This window comes from Schistocerca gregaria, chromosome 6, assembly GCF_023897955.1.
Source record: "Schistocerca gregaria isolate iqSchGreg1 chromosome 6, iqSchGreg1.2, whole genome shotgun sequence".
Lineage (NCBI taxonomy): Eukaryota > Metazoa > Arthropoda > Insecta > Orthoptera > Acrididae > Schistocerca > Schistocerca gregaria.
This window is the reverse complement of record NC_064925.1, coordinates 512450316-512463677: the sequence shown is the minus strand read 5'-3', so window position 1 is coordinate 512463677 and position 13362 is coordinate 512450316.

Genomic DNA, 13362 nt, shown 5'->3' with positions numbered 1-13362 from the left:
TAATGCGCACTAGAGGCAACCATAAGAAACTTCCGCCATTTTCCACAGATTTTGTTGTTGTTACACACGAGGTTGTTTTTTTTTCAGCGTCTGTAGATAACTCGAGTTCTACACATTTGAGTGGTGTATGGTATATTGTAGAAACATTGTGGAAGGAAGTGGGATACAGAAGTACTGACTACTGGGAAGTGATGATGCGCGACTGAAATTCACTGAAGATGTGAATCCTCCGATAGGGACACCACAGTCGGCAGCTCACTGAAGAGGAGTTAACGTCTGTAAAGGCAAACGCAGGTACTAAGAAGGCAACTCCGAAGAAACCTTGAGTAACATAAGAAATAATTCAGTTGACTGACGAAAGAAGGGAGCACAAAAATATTCAGGGAAATATAAGAATACAGCATATAAATTACTAAGGAATGAAACTAAGAGGAAGTGCAAGGAAGCTAAGTGGAAATTTCTGCAGGAAAAATGTGAAGAAATCGAAAAAGAAATAATCGCCGGAAGGACTGAATCAGCGAATCATCATCGTCATCGTCATCATCATCATCATCATCATCATCTAAGACTGATTATGCCTGTCAGCGTTAAGTCTGGAGCATAGCCCCCTTATAAAATTCCTCCATGATACCCTATTCAGTGCTAACAATGATGCTTCTTCTGATGTTAAACCAATTACTTCAACATCATTCTTAACCGAACCCAGGTACCTTCTCCTTGGTCTGCCCCGACTCCTCCTACCCTCTACTGCTGAACCCATGAGTCTGTTGGGTAACCTTGCTTCTCCCATGCGTGTGACATGACCCAACATTTAAGCCTGTTCGCCCTGACTGCTACATCTATAGAGTTCATTCCCAGTTTTTCTTTGATTTCCTCATTGTGGACACCCTCCTGCCATTGTTCCCATCTACTAGTGCCTGCAATCATCCTAGCTGCTTTCATATCCGTAACCTCAATCTTGTTGATAAGGTAACCTGAATCCACCCAGCTTTCGCTTCCATACAACAAAGTTGGTCGAAAGATTGAACGGTGCACAGATAACTTAGTCTTGGTACTGACTTCCTACTTGCAGAAGAGAGTAGATCGTAGCCGAGCGCTCACTGCATTAGCTTTGCTACACCTTGCTTCCAGTTCTTTCACTATGTTGCCATCCTGTGAGAATATGCATCCTAAGTACTTGAAACCGTCCACCTGTTCTAACTTTGTTCCTCCTATTTGGCACTCAACCCGTTTATATTTATTTCCCACTGACATTACTTTCGTTTTGGAGATGCTAATCTTCATACCATAGTCCTTACATTTCTGATCTAGCTCTGAAATATTACTTTGCAAACTTTCAGTCGAATCTGCCATCACAACTAAGTCGTCCGCATATGCAAGACTGCTTATTTTGTGTTCACATATCTTAATCTCAACGCGCCAGTCTATTGTTTTCAACATATGATACATATATAATATGAACAACAGTGGAGACAGGTTGCTGCCTTGTCTTACACCTGAAACTACTCTGAACCATGAACTCAATTTACCGTCAACTCTAACTGCTGCCTGACTGTCCATGTAAAGACCTTTGATTGCTTGCAAACGTTTGCCTCCTATTCCATTATCTCGTAGAACAGACAATAACTTACTCCTAGGAAACCGGTCATATGCCTTTTCTAGATCTATATTGCATAGATACAATTTCCTGTTCCAGCGTATAGGAAAGTCAAAACAAACTTCGGTGAAATTAAAAGCAAGGGTGTGTGAATTTCACTGAAGAGCAAAGAGCGAATAGATAGAAAGACTAAAGGCCTCTATGAAGACGAGGACACGTGTGATGACGTAACAGAACAAGAAACTGAAGTTCATAAGCAAAGGGATATGGGAGTCAGCAGTTGAGTCAATTTAAAAGGGCTCTGGAAGCCTGGAGATCAAGGAATGGATGGACGATATTCCATTGGAATTCATGAAAGTGGCAACCCATCTACTGATGAAGTTCGTGTATAGAATATATGAGACCGACGACATAATATCAGACTTCTGGCAAAATGTCGTCCAGTCAATTCCGCAGACAAGTGCAGAAATATCGCACAATCAGCTTAACAGCTCATGGATCCGTTACTGACAAGAATAATACACAGATGAGTGCAAAAGGAAACTGGGGAAATGTAAAGGGATCAAAGAGGCAATGATGACGTTGCAGTTGATAGTGGAAGCAAGACTGAAATAAAATCACGACACGTTCTTAAGATTTATCACCCTGGAAAAGAGGTTCAACAACGTAGAATCGTGCAAGATGTTGGAAGTTCTGGGAAAAATTGGATTAAACTGTAGGTAAAGGCCAGTAATACAGGAGAGGTACAATTACCATAAAAAACAACTGGAGGACCAAAAACGATGTGCTTGCATTAAAAAATTATGTAAGGTAGTGATGCAGTCTGACCACCCCTATTGTTAATTCTACACATTGAAGAAGCAATGACGGAAATGAAAGAAACTTTCAAGAATGGAATAAAAATTCAGGGTGAAACGATGTCAGTGATAAAATTCGCTGATTGTATTGCTGCCCACAGTGAGAGTGAAGAAGAATTACCGGAAATATTGGACGAGATGAGCAGACTAATGAGTTCAGAATGAGGACTGAGAGTTGGTCGGAAAAAAAAGTAATGAGAATTGGTAGAAACAAGAACAGCGAGAAAGTTAATATCCCTTTTGGAGATCACGAAGTAGGACGAAATTACGTAATTCTGCTACATCGGGAGCAAAATTACCCATGATAGACAAAGCAAGCACGCCATCAAAAGCTGAGAAGGCACTGGCAAAAAGGGCATTACTGGCCAAGAGAGGCATCAAACATAGGCCTTAATTTGAGGGGGACATTTCTAAGAACGTACGTTTGGCGCCCAGCATTAGGTGGTAATGAAATATGGACTGTGGGAAAGAAGGGAACAGAAGCGAATCGAAGCATTTGAGGTGTGGTGCTACCGAAGAATGTTTAACATTAGGTGGCATATAAGGTGACGAATGATGAGGTTCTCCTGCGATTAAACAAAGAAAGGAACGTATGGAAAACACTGACAAGAAGGGCAGGATCGTAGCGCATGCGTTAACACATCAGGGAAAAACCTCGATGGTACTAGAGGGAGCTGTAGAGTGGAAAATTCTAGAAGGAAGAGGAATTTATGATGGGCCACATCAAGACAGATCACTCATAATACAAAGAAAACGAGATAGTAAAACTGGAATATTCTGTTAATTATTCAGTTACAGAAATCTGGAGAAGGTAATATACGACATATTTTCTAAACTGTTTATATAACTGTAAAGCCATGCTTGGCTTCGTCGTGCGACATCCCGTACCTTTTACCAAAGGTCATTGGGTATTTGCAAATTAACTGAGTTTAGTTGATCTCTTAACAATTTATTCTGTCTTTAAAGAGTAACTTCAGTTTCAAAAAGTATTTCATTCGTTCACATCTGCAGAAGAAGGAGTAAAAAATTTTTTTTGATCGTAGAAAAAGCATGCATTTCCTGGATGGGACTAATTCATGACCATGTCGCAGCTTGTGACTCTAATACGAATTAATCACAGTTGCTGTCGATCGTTGCACAGAGATTAGTGGGTGAAAGAAACTGGTGTTTGCGAATTTAAATAATTCTGGATACAATTTACAAGCTGTGCATGAGATTGAACAATGGGTGTTTCAAAAATGACCGGTATATTTGAAACGGCAATACAAACTAAACGAGCAGCGATAGTAATACACCGTTTGTTGCAATATGCTTGAGACTACAGTACATTTTCAGGCAGACAAACTTTCGAAATTACAGTAGTTACAATTGTCAACAACAGATGGCGCTGCGGTCTGGGAAACTCTGAATAAAATTACCCGAAACCTTTGACAACGTGTCTGGCGGAATGGCTTCACATGCAGATGAGAGGTACTGCTTCAGCTGTTCAATTGTTTCTGGATTCTGGCGGTATACCTGGTCTTTCAAGTGTCCCCACAGAAAGAAGTCACAGGGGTTATGTCTGGCGAATAGGGAGGCCAATCCACGCCGCCTCCTGTATGTTTCGGGTAGCCCAAAGCAATCACACGATCATCGAAATATTCATTCAGGAAATTAAAGACGTCGGCCGTGCGATGTGGTCGGGCACCATCTTGCATAAACCACGAGGTGTTCGAAGTGTCGTGTAAGGCAGTTCGTACCACCACAAATTCACGAAGAATATCCAGATAGGGTGATGCAGTAATCGTTTCTGATCTGAAAAAAATGGGCCAATGATTCTTTTGGAAGAAATGGCGGCCCAGACCAGTATTTTTTGAGGATGCAGGGACGATCGGACTGCAACATGGGGCTTTTCGGTTCCCCATATGCGCCAGTTCTGTTTATTGACGAAGCCGTCCAGGTAAAAATAAGCTTCGTCAGTAAACCAAATGCTGCCCAAATGCATATCGCTGTCATCAATCCTGTGCACTATATCGTTAGCGAATGTCTCTCGTGCAGCAATGGTAGCGGCGCTGAGGGGTTGCCGCGTTTGAATTTTGTATGGATAGAGGCGTAAAGTCTGGCGCATGAGACGATAGGTTGACGTTGGCGTCATTTGGACCGCAGCTGCAACACGGCGAACGGAAACCCGAGGCCGCTGTTAGATCACCTGCTGCACTAGCTGCGCGCTGCACTCTGTGGTTGCCGTACGTGGTCGCCCTACCTTTCCGTCACGTTCCCAGTCCGCTGAAAATTTTCAAACAGATCCTTTATTGTATCGCTTTTCGGTCCTTTGGTTACATTAAACCTCCGTTGAAAACTTCGTCTTGTTGCAACAACACTGTGTTCTAGGAGGTGGAATTCCAACACCAGAAAAATCCTCTGTTCTAAGGAATAAACCATGTTGTCCACAGCACACTTGTACGTTGTGAACAGCACACGCTTACAGCAGAAAGACGACGTACAGAATGGCGCACCCACAGATTGCGTTGTCTTCTATATCTTTCACATCACTTGCAGCGCCATCTGTTGTTGAAAATTGTAACTACTGTAATTTCGAAAGTTTGTCCGCCTGAAAATGTACTGTTGTCCCAAGCATATTGCAACAAACGGTGTATTTCTATCGCTGCTCGTTTAATTTTTATTGCCGTTTCAAATATACCGGTCATTTTTGAAACACCCTGCGCAACACTGCTACGGTCATTAGCGCCCGAGAGAGAGAGCGAGATTGACCTAGTACGCCATGCACATGAAATTGGGTGCGGCATGGATTACAGTGACTTCAAGGGAAGCATTGGATGGTTGCGTAACATCAAACAGTGCTAAAGAACAGGAAAACAGAAAAATAACATATTTTAAACAAAGCATCAACTGCGGAATAGGCTGAAAAATTTATATATGAGGTAAAGAGACTAATCCCTTCGCTGAGTAAGGGATTTGTCTCCAACTCAGATCAGTCGGGATTTGAAGAGGAAATGTATATGAAAGGAACCCTGGAAATTAGAGGTACCAATGTATCGAGAGAGTTGTATCAAATCAACTAACATCAGTGCCTTACCACATTCGTATACAATGTTGACTGTTAATCTGGCTAGTAATTTGTTTGGGACGTTTCTTATTTTGCTGCGAGAAGTTGTAGGTACTCTGCCCCTTACGATTCTTCATCGTGTGTGTGATCTCAAAAGGGCCGTAAAGAACACTTACGTCGCAGCAAGCAACGGTGGGAAAATGGATATCAGAGAACTACAACCGTGATCTGAACACTGGTTTTGGCCAATAGATGGTAGGAATAATTTACTTTCGCTTGATTCCTGGTCTGCGTATAAAAGTTATACACCTTTAGAGAAAAATGTCCCTCCCGAAAAGTGTGTGACATTGGAGTTCGTACCAAGAGGACCACTGGACAAATTCAGCCTCTGGATATTTGTTCTCTCCGTGTCTACAAAACATATTATCGCAAAATCGGAACCTAAGCCTTAAAGAATAGTCAGTTTCACGATAAGCTCCACCGCAGGGTGTTTCCCATCCGGCTGGATTCCATAACATTTCTTCAGTTCTCATCATCCAGTTACAGCGCGATGATTCCATACGTAATCTTTAACAGTACCTAGATGCTTACGTGAACGTCCTGAGCGGTTTGTAACTTCCAGGAAGTTCATCCTCGATCTTGATAGTGCGAAAGTTTGTGATCACACGGTGGCCAGCCTTAGAAGGACTGATCTTGCGTCCTCGTACTCGAGGGGTTCCTTGTTAGTGCCAAATACACTCCTGGAAATTGAAATAAGAACACCGTGAATTCATTGTCCCAGGAAGGGGAAACTTTATTGACACATTCCTGGGGTCTGATACATCACATGATCACACTGACAGAACCACAGGCACATAGACACAGGCAACAGAGCATGCACAATGTTGGCACTAGTACACTGTATATCCACCTTTCGCAGCAATGCAGGCTGCTATTCTCCCATGGAGACGATCGTAGAGATGCTGGATGTTGTCCTGTGGAACGGCTTGCCATGCCATTTCCACCTGGCGCCTCAGTTGGACCAGCGTTCGTGCTGGAGGTGCAGACCTCGTGAGACGACGCTTCATCCAGTCTCAAACGTGCTCAATGGGGGACAGATCCGGAGATCTTGCTGGCCAGGGTAGTTGACTTACACCTTCTAGAGCACGTTGGGTGGCACCGGATACATGCGGACGTGCATTGTCCTGTTGGAACAGCAAGTTCCCTTGCCGGTCTAGGAATGGTAGAACGATGGGTTCGATGACGGTTTAGATGTACCGTGCACTATTCAGTGTGCCCTCGACGATCACCAGAGGTGTACGGCCAGTGTAGGAGATCGCTCCCCACACCATGATGCCGGGTGTTGGCCCTGTGTGCCTCGGTCGTATGCAGTCCTGATTGTGGCGCTCACCTGCACGGCGCCAAACACGCATACGACCATCATTGGCACCAAGGCAGAAGCGACTCTCATCGCTGAAGACGACACGTCTCCATTCGTCCCTCCATTCACGCCTATCGCGACATTACTGGAGGCGGGCTGCACGATGTTGGGGCGTGAGCGGAAGACGGCCTAACGCTGTGCGGGACCGTAGCCCAGCTTCATGGAGACGGTTGCGAATGGTCCTCGCCGATACCCCAGGAGCAACAGTGTCCCTAATTTGCTGGGAAGTGGCGGTGCGGTCCCCTACGGCACTGCGTAGGATCCTACGGTCTTGGCGTGCATCCGTGCGTTGCTGCGGTCCGGTCCCAGGTCGACGGGCACGTGCACCTTCCGCCGACCACTGGCGACAACATCGATGTACTGTGGAGACCTCACGCCCCACGTGTTGAGCAATTCGGCGGTACGTCCACCCGGCCTCCCGCATGCCCACTATACGCCCTCGCTCAAAGTCCGTCAACTGCACATACGGTTCACGTCCACGCTATCGCGGCATGCTACCAGTGTTAAAGACTGCGATGGAGCTCCGTATGCCACGGCCAACTGGCTGACACTGACGGCGGCCGTGCACAAATGCTGCGCAGCTAGCTCCATTCGACGACCAACACCGCGGGTGTCAATGTGTTCTTTTTTCCATTTCCAGGAATGTATATAGTTTATTGTTGTTCCGTTGACCTGGCTGTAGGCTCCCTTATTTTGGGCTAGGAGAATGCTGGCATAGATATCGCTTTCTTGTTGAACTGTTTCTTCACCACCAAACTCAAACTCGCAGGCGATAAGTAAGGACTCCAGTTTATGTTTCATAACACGGACAGGCACTCGGTGATTTCCCGCTGCGCGACTTCCATTTGGGCTTTGTACGGGACCCCGGGGCACACCAGCCATAGGGGTGCGATCGCCATTGAGCATTATTTCTTTAAACTGGGTGAAAATACGGCAGCGACCAAGGAGGTTCGTATCAGTAATACTGCCGTCACTCCACAAATACGTCAACGAATTTCAGTTGTCGAGCGAGGATGGGCACGTATTTTGAGTTTTCTTGCTAGGGAAAGTAAATTTTGTTTTCTCAAGATATTTTGTCCGTTAATCGAAGACAGCTCTCTTACTTGATAAGCAGGTACAACGATAAAAGTCCATAGTTTAAGGATATTTTTGACACTGTTTACACCGATATGTGCTCAAAACGTTTTCGTAAACGAATGAAAATAATTGCAGTATGGTGATAAGTCACAATGACCTACTTAAAGAGGGATACGTCAGCCCTTATGGCTTAGCTGTCCCGCTGTCTTTATGCAAGGAAGTACTCTTATTTAATAGGCACATCCGTAACCAACGTCTAAATCATATGCAATGGAATTTTCACGTTAGTAAATTGTGTTTTGCATTGATTTTAAACCGGTACGCAATTGTATATTTTAATTCCATTCATTTTTTTTTATTTTCACCAATGTCTTCGTACATTGCCAATTGACCTGTTCCTAATACTATTGGTAATGATTTCATTGCTGAATCTCGCGCTTCAATTGCTCAAGAACACAGTGTTAGGCCTATGCTGTCAAAACAACGCCTGTGAAGATTAACTTCACCTCAACCCAATGATTGAAGAAGTACGGCCATTTGAAAAATGGCAGTCTACGAAAAAGGCAGAAAACAAACGACAAAGAAATTCAGTAGTACAGACAAACTCCAGTGGAACATGCGTTACAAGGCGAACAACAACCTTTCACAGACTTAAAACACTTCAAAGGGAAATATGGGTGTTATGCTTAAAAATCCGTTTTCAAAGTGCCCATGGTAAAGCTAAATCGTAAGATATAACTCATCAATAAAACACAGTAAGGAAACAGAGATGAGAATAAACATGCCCTGTGTCTTAGGTGTATTAAACCGTTTTCTCACAGCAGTTCAGGAGGTGGAAGGATTCAACTGAGAAGTTGTAAACGGTTAGTCCATCCATCATGCGTCAAAAATGATGCGGAAGAACTTTTTAAAAGAAGTTTTGAGCTGTGAAGATCCTATCGGGCATTCAGACGGACTGATGAAACATCTGGAAACAGTTTTACGTCACGCTGTTTTTGTAACAATAATAACACAATTTATGATTGCAGTTTTTTTCTAAAAGCTGCAGGAATTTATATTAAAATATACTGTGAACACTCAAGTCCATATATTTTCAGTTAAATAACCAATGTTAGAACTAATTAAATAATAGAATCATATGGGGCAACTTGCCTCAGCCGCTGGATTGTCTTACCTCATAGGCAGTATAAGTTTGTCCAAGTGATACTAGTGTACTAAATACTTTTTTCAGTGAGACGTCATCGTTATTGAGTTGTAAAGGTGCTGAAACAATACACCACCGTTTCTACTTAAAAATATCAATGGATAAATTTAAAATACAAGCTGGAGAATATCAAGAAGAAAACGGACCAACTTGCCTCGGTCTCTCCTACATGGCTGTCACTGCACGTGTATTCTCGATCGTCTTAGTGTTTCAAGTGCCTTAGCTCATCTTAGGTTATTGAAGGACCTCTATTTTGATTCTTCCTCCCACCTCCTCCATTTAACGAGTGGAACATTTTGAAGTGCTTCGCTACCACGTTCATCTATACTGAACCGAACTGATCGTAATCCAGTACTTCTTTGCACCTTATTTTATTTAAAAAGATACCCGCGCTGTTGAGAATAAGAATCTGTGTTAGCTGCTCTACATTTTTGTTTTCCTACAGGTATTGTCGTAAAATGAAGAGACTCTCAATTCTACACTAGAAGACGCCACGAACGAATATGGAGAGGGCACAGGAAGATGGCGCGGAACCCCTCTTGACAAATTTCGCGGACCGGGTATTTCAGGGAAAGCGAGGGTCTCAGGCTCATACTTAATTTTCTGGCCTCTGAAACTGCGAAAGCCATTCGAGATGATGCAGTGCCAGCAGTAAATTCAGGCCCTGAGCTCACGTGTTACCCGTGGAAACGGAGCAATTGCCTCCGCTATTTGCAGAAACTCGCCAAAATCTCGCTCAGCTGGCGGCCGGGCTTCCGCTGCCCACGCAGAAAATTCTGCCACATTTACATATCATTCACTCCTTTAACTACAGGACGAAGGAAAGTTATCTGGTCTGAAAAATGTGTCCCGGCCGTGACATTATATTGGGTTATACTTGCAGATACCGCGTTGGCAGTAATGTTTTACCTCTGAAAACGATTTGCAAAAGAATGTTTTCTTTTTCATTTTTTAAGAGTGAGACAAAACACAGGTGGCTAACATTCGGTTTCAAGAGCGACCGTGATGGGTTTCGGTTAGAAAACAACATTGTCATGAATAGTTGTTGGTGTTCAGTTGGATTTTCTGTCTTCGTGAGGTGGAGAGCACGCTGTAAAGTCAACTGGTGTTTAACCTTTGTCTTAGCCCAGTGAAAAGACACTTGATATGTCTTTACCGTCTTCTGGGACAGTGTATAATTAGTTGCTTAGTTTCACCAGGGTAAGCCAGATACGTTTACATTCTAGGACGTTACGGTACTAAAAGCAACCGTTCTGAGAACTCGAACTACGTAGAGTTACTGAAATTGAAGAGGAACTGTTATGGCACATGGGCTGTTGTTAGCCACCTGTAATGTAGTTCGTTTGAACCGCTACCTTTCTAAGTATATGTCAGCAATGAGCGGCTATGTAGTGTCTTGTTGTTGTTGTTGTTGTTGGTGGTGGTGGTGGTGGTGGTGGTGGTGGCGGTGGTGGGACAGACAGACGCTTCACGTTTTCTCTCCATCAGATACTGAGAAGTTTAGAATTTGACCCAGGACACTGGAATGCGTTTTCATTAACAGAACTTTCACGCAATTACTTGACAAAAAATTCAGTCGTCAGGAGGATACCACAGAACTGCTTAAGCGCTTAAAGTAATTTTTGTTTGGTAATAACGTTGTCAGAAACAGGTTGTACAAAAATGACAACGCTAGGAAATTTCGCTGTCTTTCATTCCGGAATGTCTTAAGGGACAATTTTAGGGTACTCAATCAACCATAGCAAAGTTTCCTAAATTAAAAATCGAATAATATAAATTATTCGTGATGCGATTTTAAGAACTTTCTGCAGACTCATGATCAAGAATCTGAAAATACTGCTTCCCAGGACCTTTATTCCATGCTAAAATATGTCAAAGATATTTTGAATTAAGAAAACAGTCCAAGGGATCGATACTTGAAACCGGAGAAACCTTCATTACGTATGAAAGGCACTTAGTTTGGTCCACATTGGTGTCTGTCGCTCAAAACGTACATTTTAATAGCTTGGTAGTTCCTATTAAAATTACCTGCTAGTAATGTTTAGTTTAAAATGAGGCAACAGTATTCGTCGGTGGCCAAGTTCCTCTGCTCTACTGCCGAATTTCTTAGTAGAGCTGATTGATGGGTATAAGTTATATCGAATAACGTCTTATGTAAAACTTTGTTTCTTAACATCCTCAGTTCAATACTGCGATAAACGCAGATAAGTGCTGAAAAGTGATTTTCTGTTTTATGATGCGTAGCCACAATAGCTTTGAAATGTTTTATGTATTTACGAGTACGGTACATCTACATGTTTTAGCATGAATTTGTTATTACTTCTCTGCTGTAAATATGTTTACTATATTTTGACTCATTCCATATCCATGGGTACCATTTCACTTAGAACCTATGGAAGGGGCGTTAGCAGATCTCTTTTTTTTATTTTGTTCTTATTTTATAGCATTTTCTACATTACTGAGGATTTCGTTTCTATGGATCTATGGCACAAAAAGAATATTTTATCCAATATAATATCAGATACCTCTTCTCACCATGCAGGTCTCATGCTGATGTTTGTAGTTTTTCCCACTCAACATTCGAACCGCGTAACTTTGAATAAAGTGGCACTGCCCAGGTGTGCGTTACCATCGTCGGCTATATGGCGGGCAACTATGGTTCAGAAATCGTTGTTTTTTTGTTACTTTCTTTCACCTTCTACAAATATCTTACTCTGGTTTCCGAGTCTTTGGTGATACGATGCTAATTCACTTTCTGTATGAAAGCTAAATTTTAGTTAGCTGCGCAGTTAGAGGAAATACAGCACCATTTTCTCTGCTATAAATGTTATAGCTATCCAGCGGTACAGTGTAAAAAGCTGATTTCTCCTCCACAAGTGATGCAGGACGTTGAAAAATCGTATTGACTTCAATGTGCAACGTAAAAGTTTCACGTCTGTAGGGCTCTCGATTTGCTTCACTCAGAGAAAAGTTTTTCTCGTTATCTGTTAACGATTTATAGCCGTGCCGCATAAGGTAAGAAATGTGCCAGACCTTTATCGAGGGAGAAAAAATATCTGTAATTGCGACTTGCGAAGAACATGACGACTCTTCTGCAATGGACACTCCGAAAGTCGTGGTGAAAGTATTTCGAATCGGGGTCGGCACTTGTCTGCTTCCTTTAACTCTTGTCTTGAAAGTGTCTTTAAAGCAGCGCTACTCAAACGTTTATTCAACGTAGTCAGCTACTTCACTATGTATCCGTGGCCCCGAGTTGAATTTCATGTTAAAAGAAGAAAGATAATTAAGGATAAGAAAATGATCCGTTACGTTCTTCAGAAATATCTTTCGCTGTTTATTTGATTATCATTGACGACAACTAGACTTTTTTCCCTTCGTTAGCTTCAAACTTTGACGCAGTAAATAGCAATGAACAAAGAAATAAAGGTGAAACCAGGTATCCAAGGAAGGCAGGACTCAGTTACAATTGTGGACGGGGCCGTAATCAGTCACAGTAGGTTCCCTTTTGCAATTACATGCATGTTTTTTACAACGATAATTCCAGACTCAGCGATAAATAAAGTTATCACACGTTATTAATGAAAGAATAAACAACTGTGTAATTAATAGTGCTTTCAGTGCGTTACAATTTACTAAATGAGCATAAAATACAGACACAGCAAATAACGTTTTAAAAACAAGCGACGTAACCACAGTCACGGCTGAAGGCTTTTAACGCCAAGAACGGTAATTATAAAAAAATTTCACACACACACACACACACACACACACACACACACACACACACACACACACACACAGACACACACACACTGTAAAACAGCAATGCAATAGCAAGGTTAATTTAAAAAGACAGGCAGCTGATCACCATACTGGTGAGACAAAATGATGGTAAACTTGGTAGCACAATCATTTAAACCTGCTGTAACGCCAAGAATGGCAGTTATATAAAAATTAAAAAAAACATACAGTAAAACAGTAAATACAACAACAAAGGTGAATTTAAAACAACGAGCAACTGACCACCAAACAGGTGAGACAAAATGATGGTAAACTTGGTAGCGCAATCATTTAAACCTGTTGTAACGCCAAGAATGGCAGTTATACAAAACATTTTAGAAACATACATGAAAACAGCAAACATAACAATAAAACACAAGG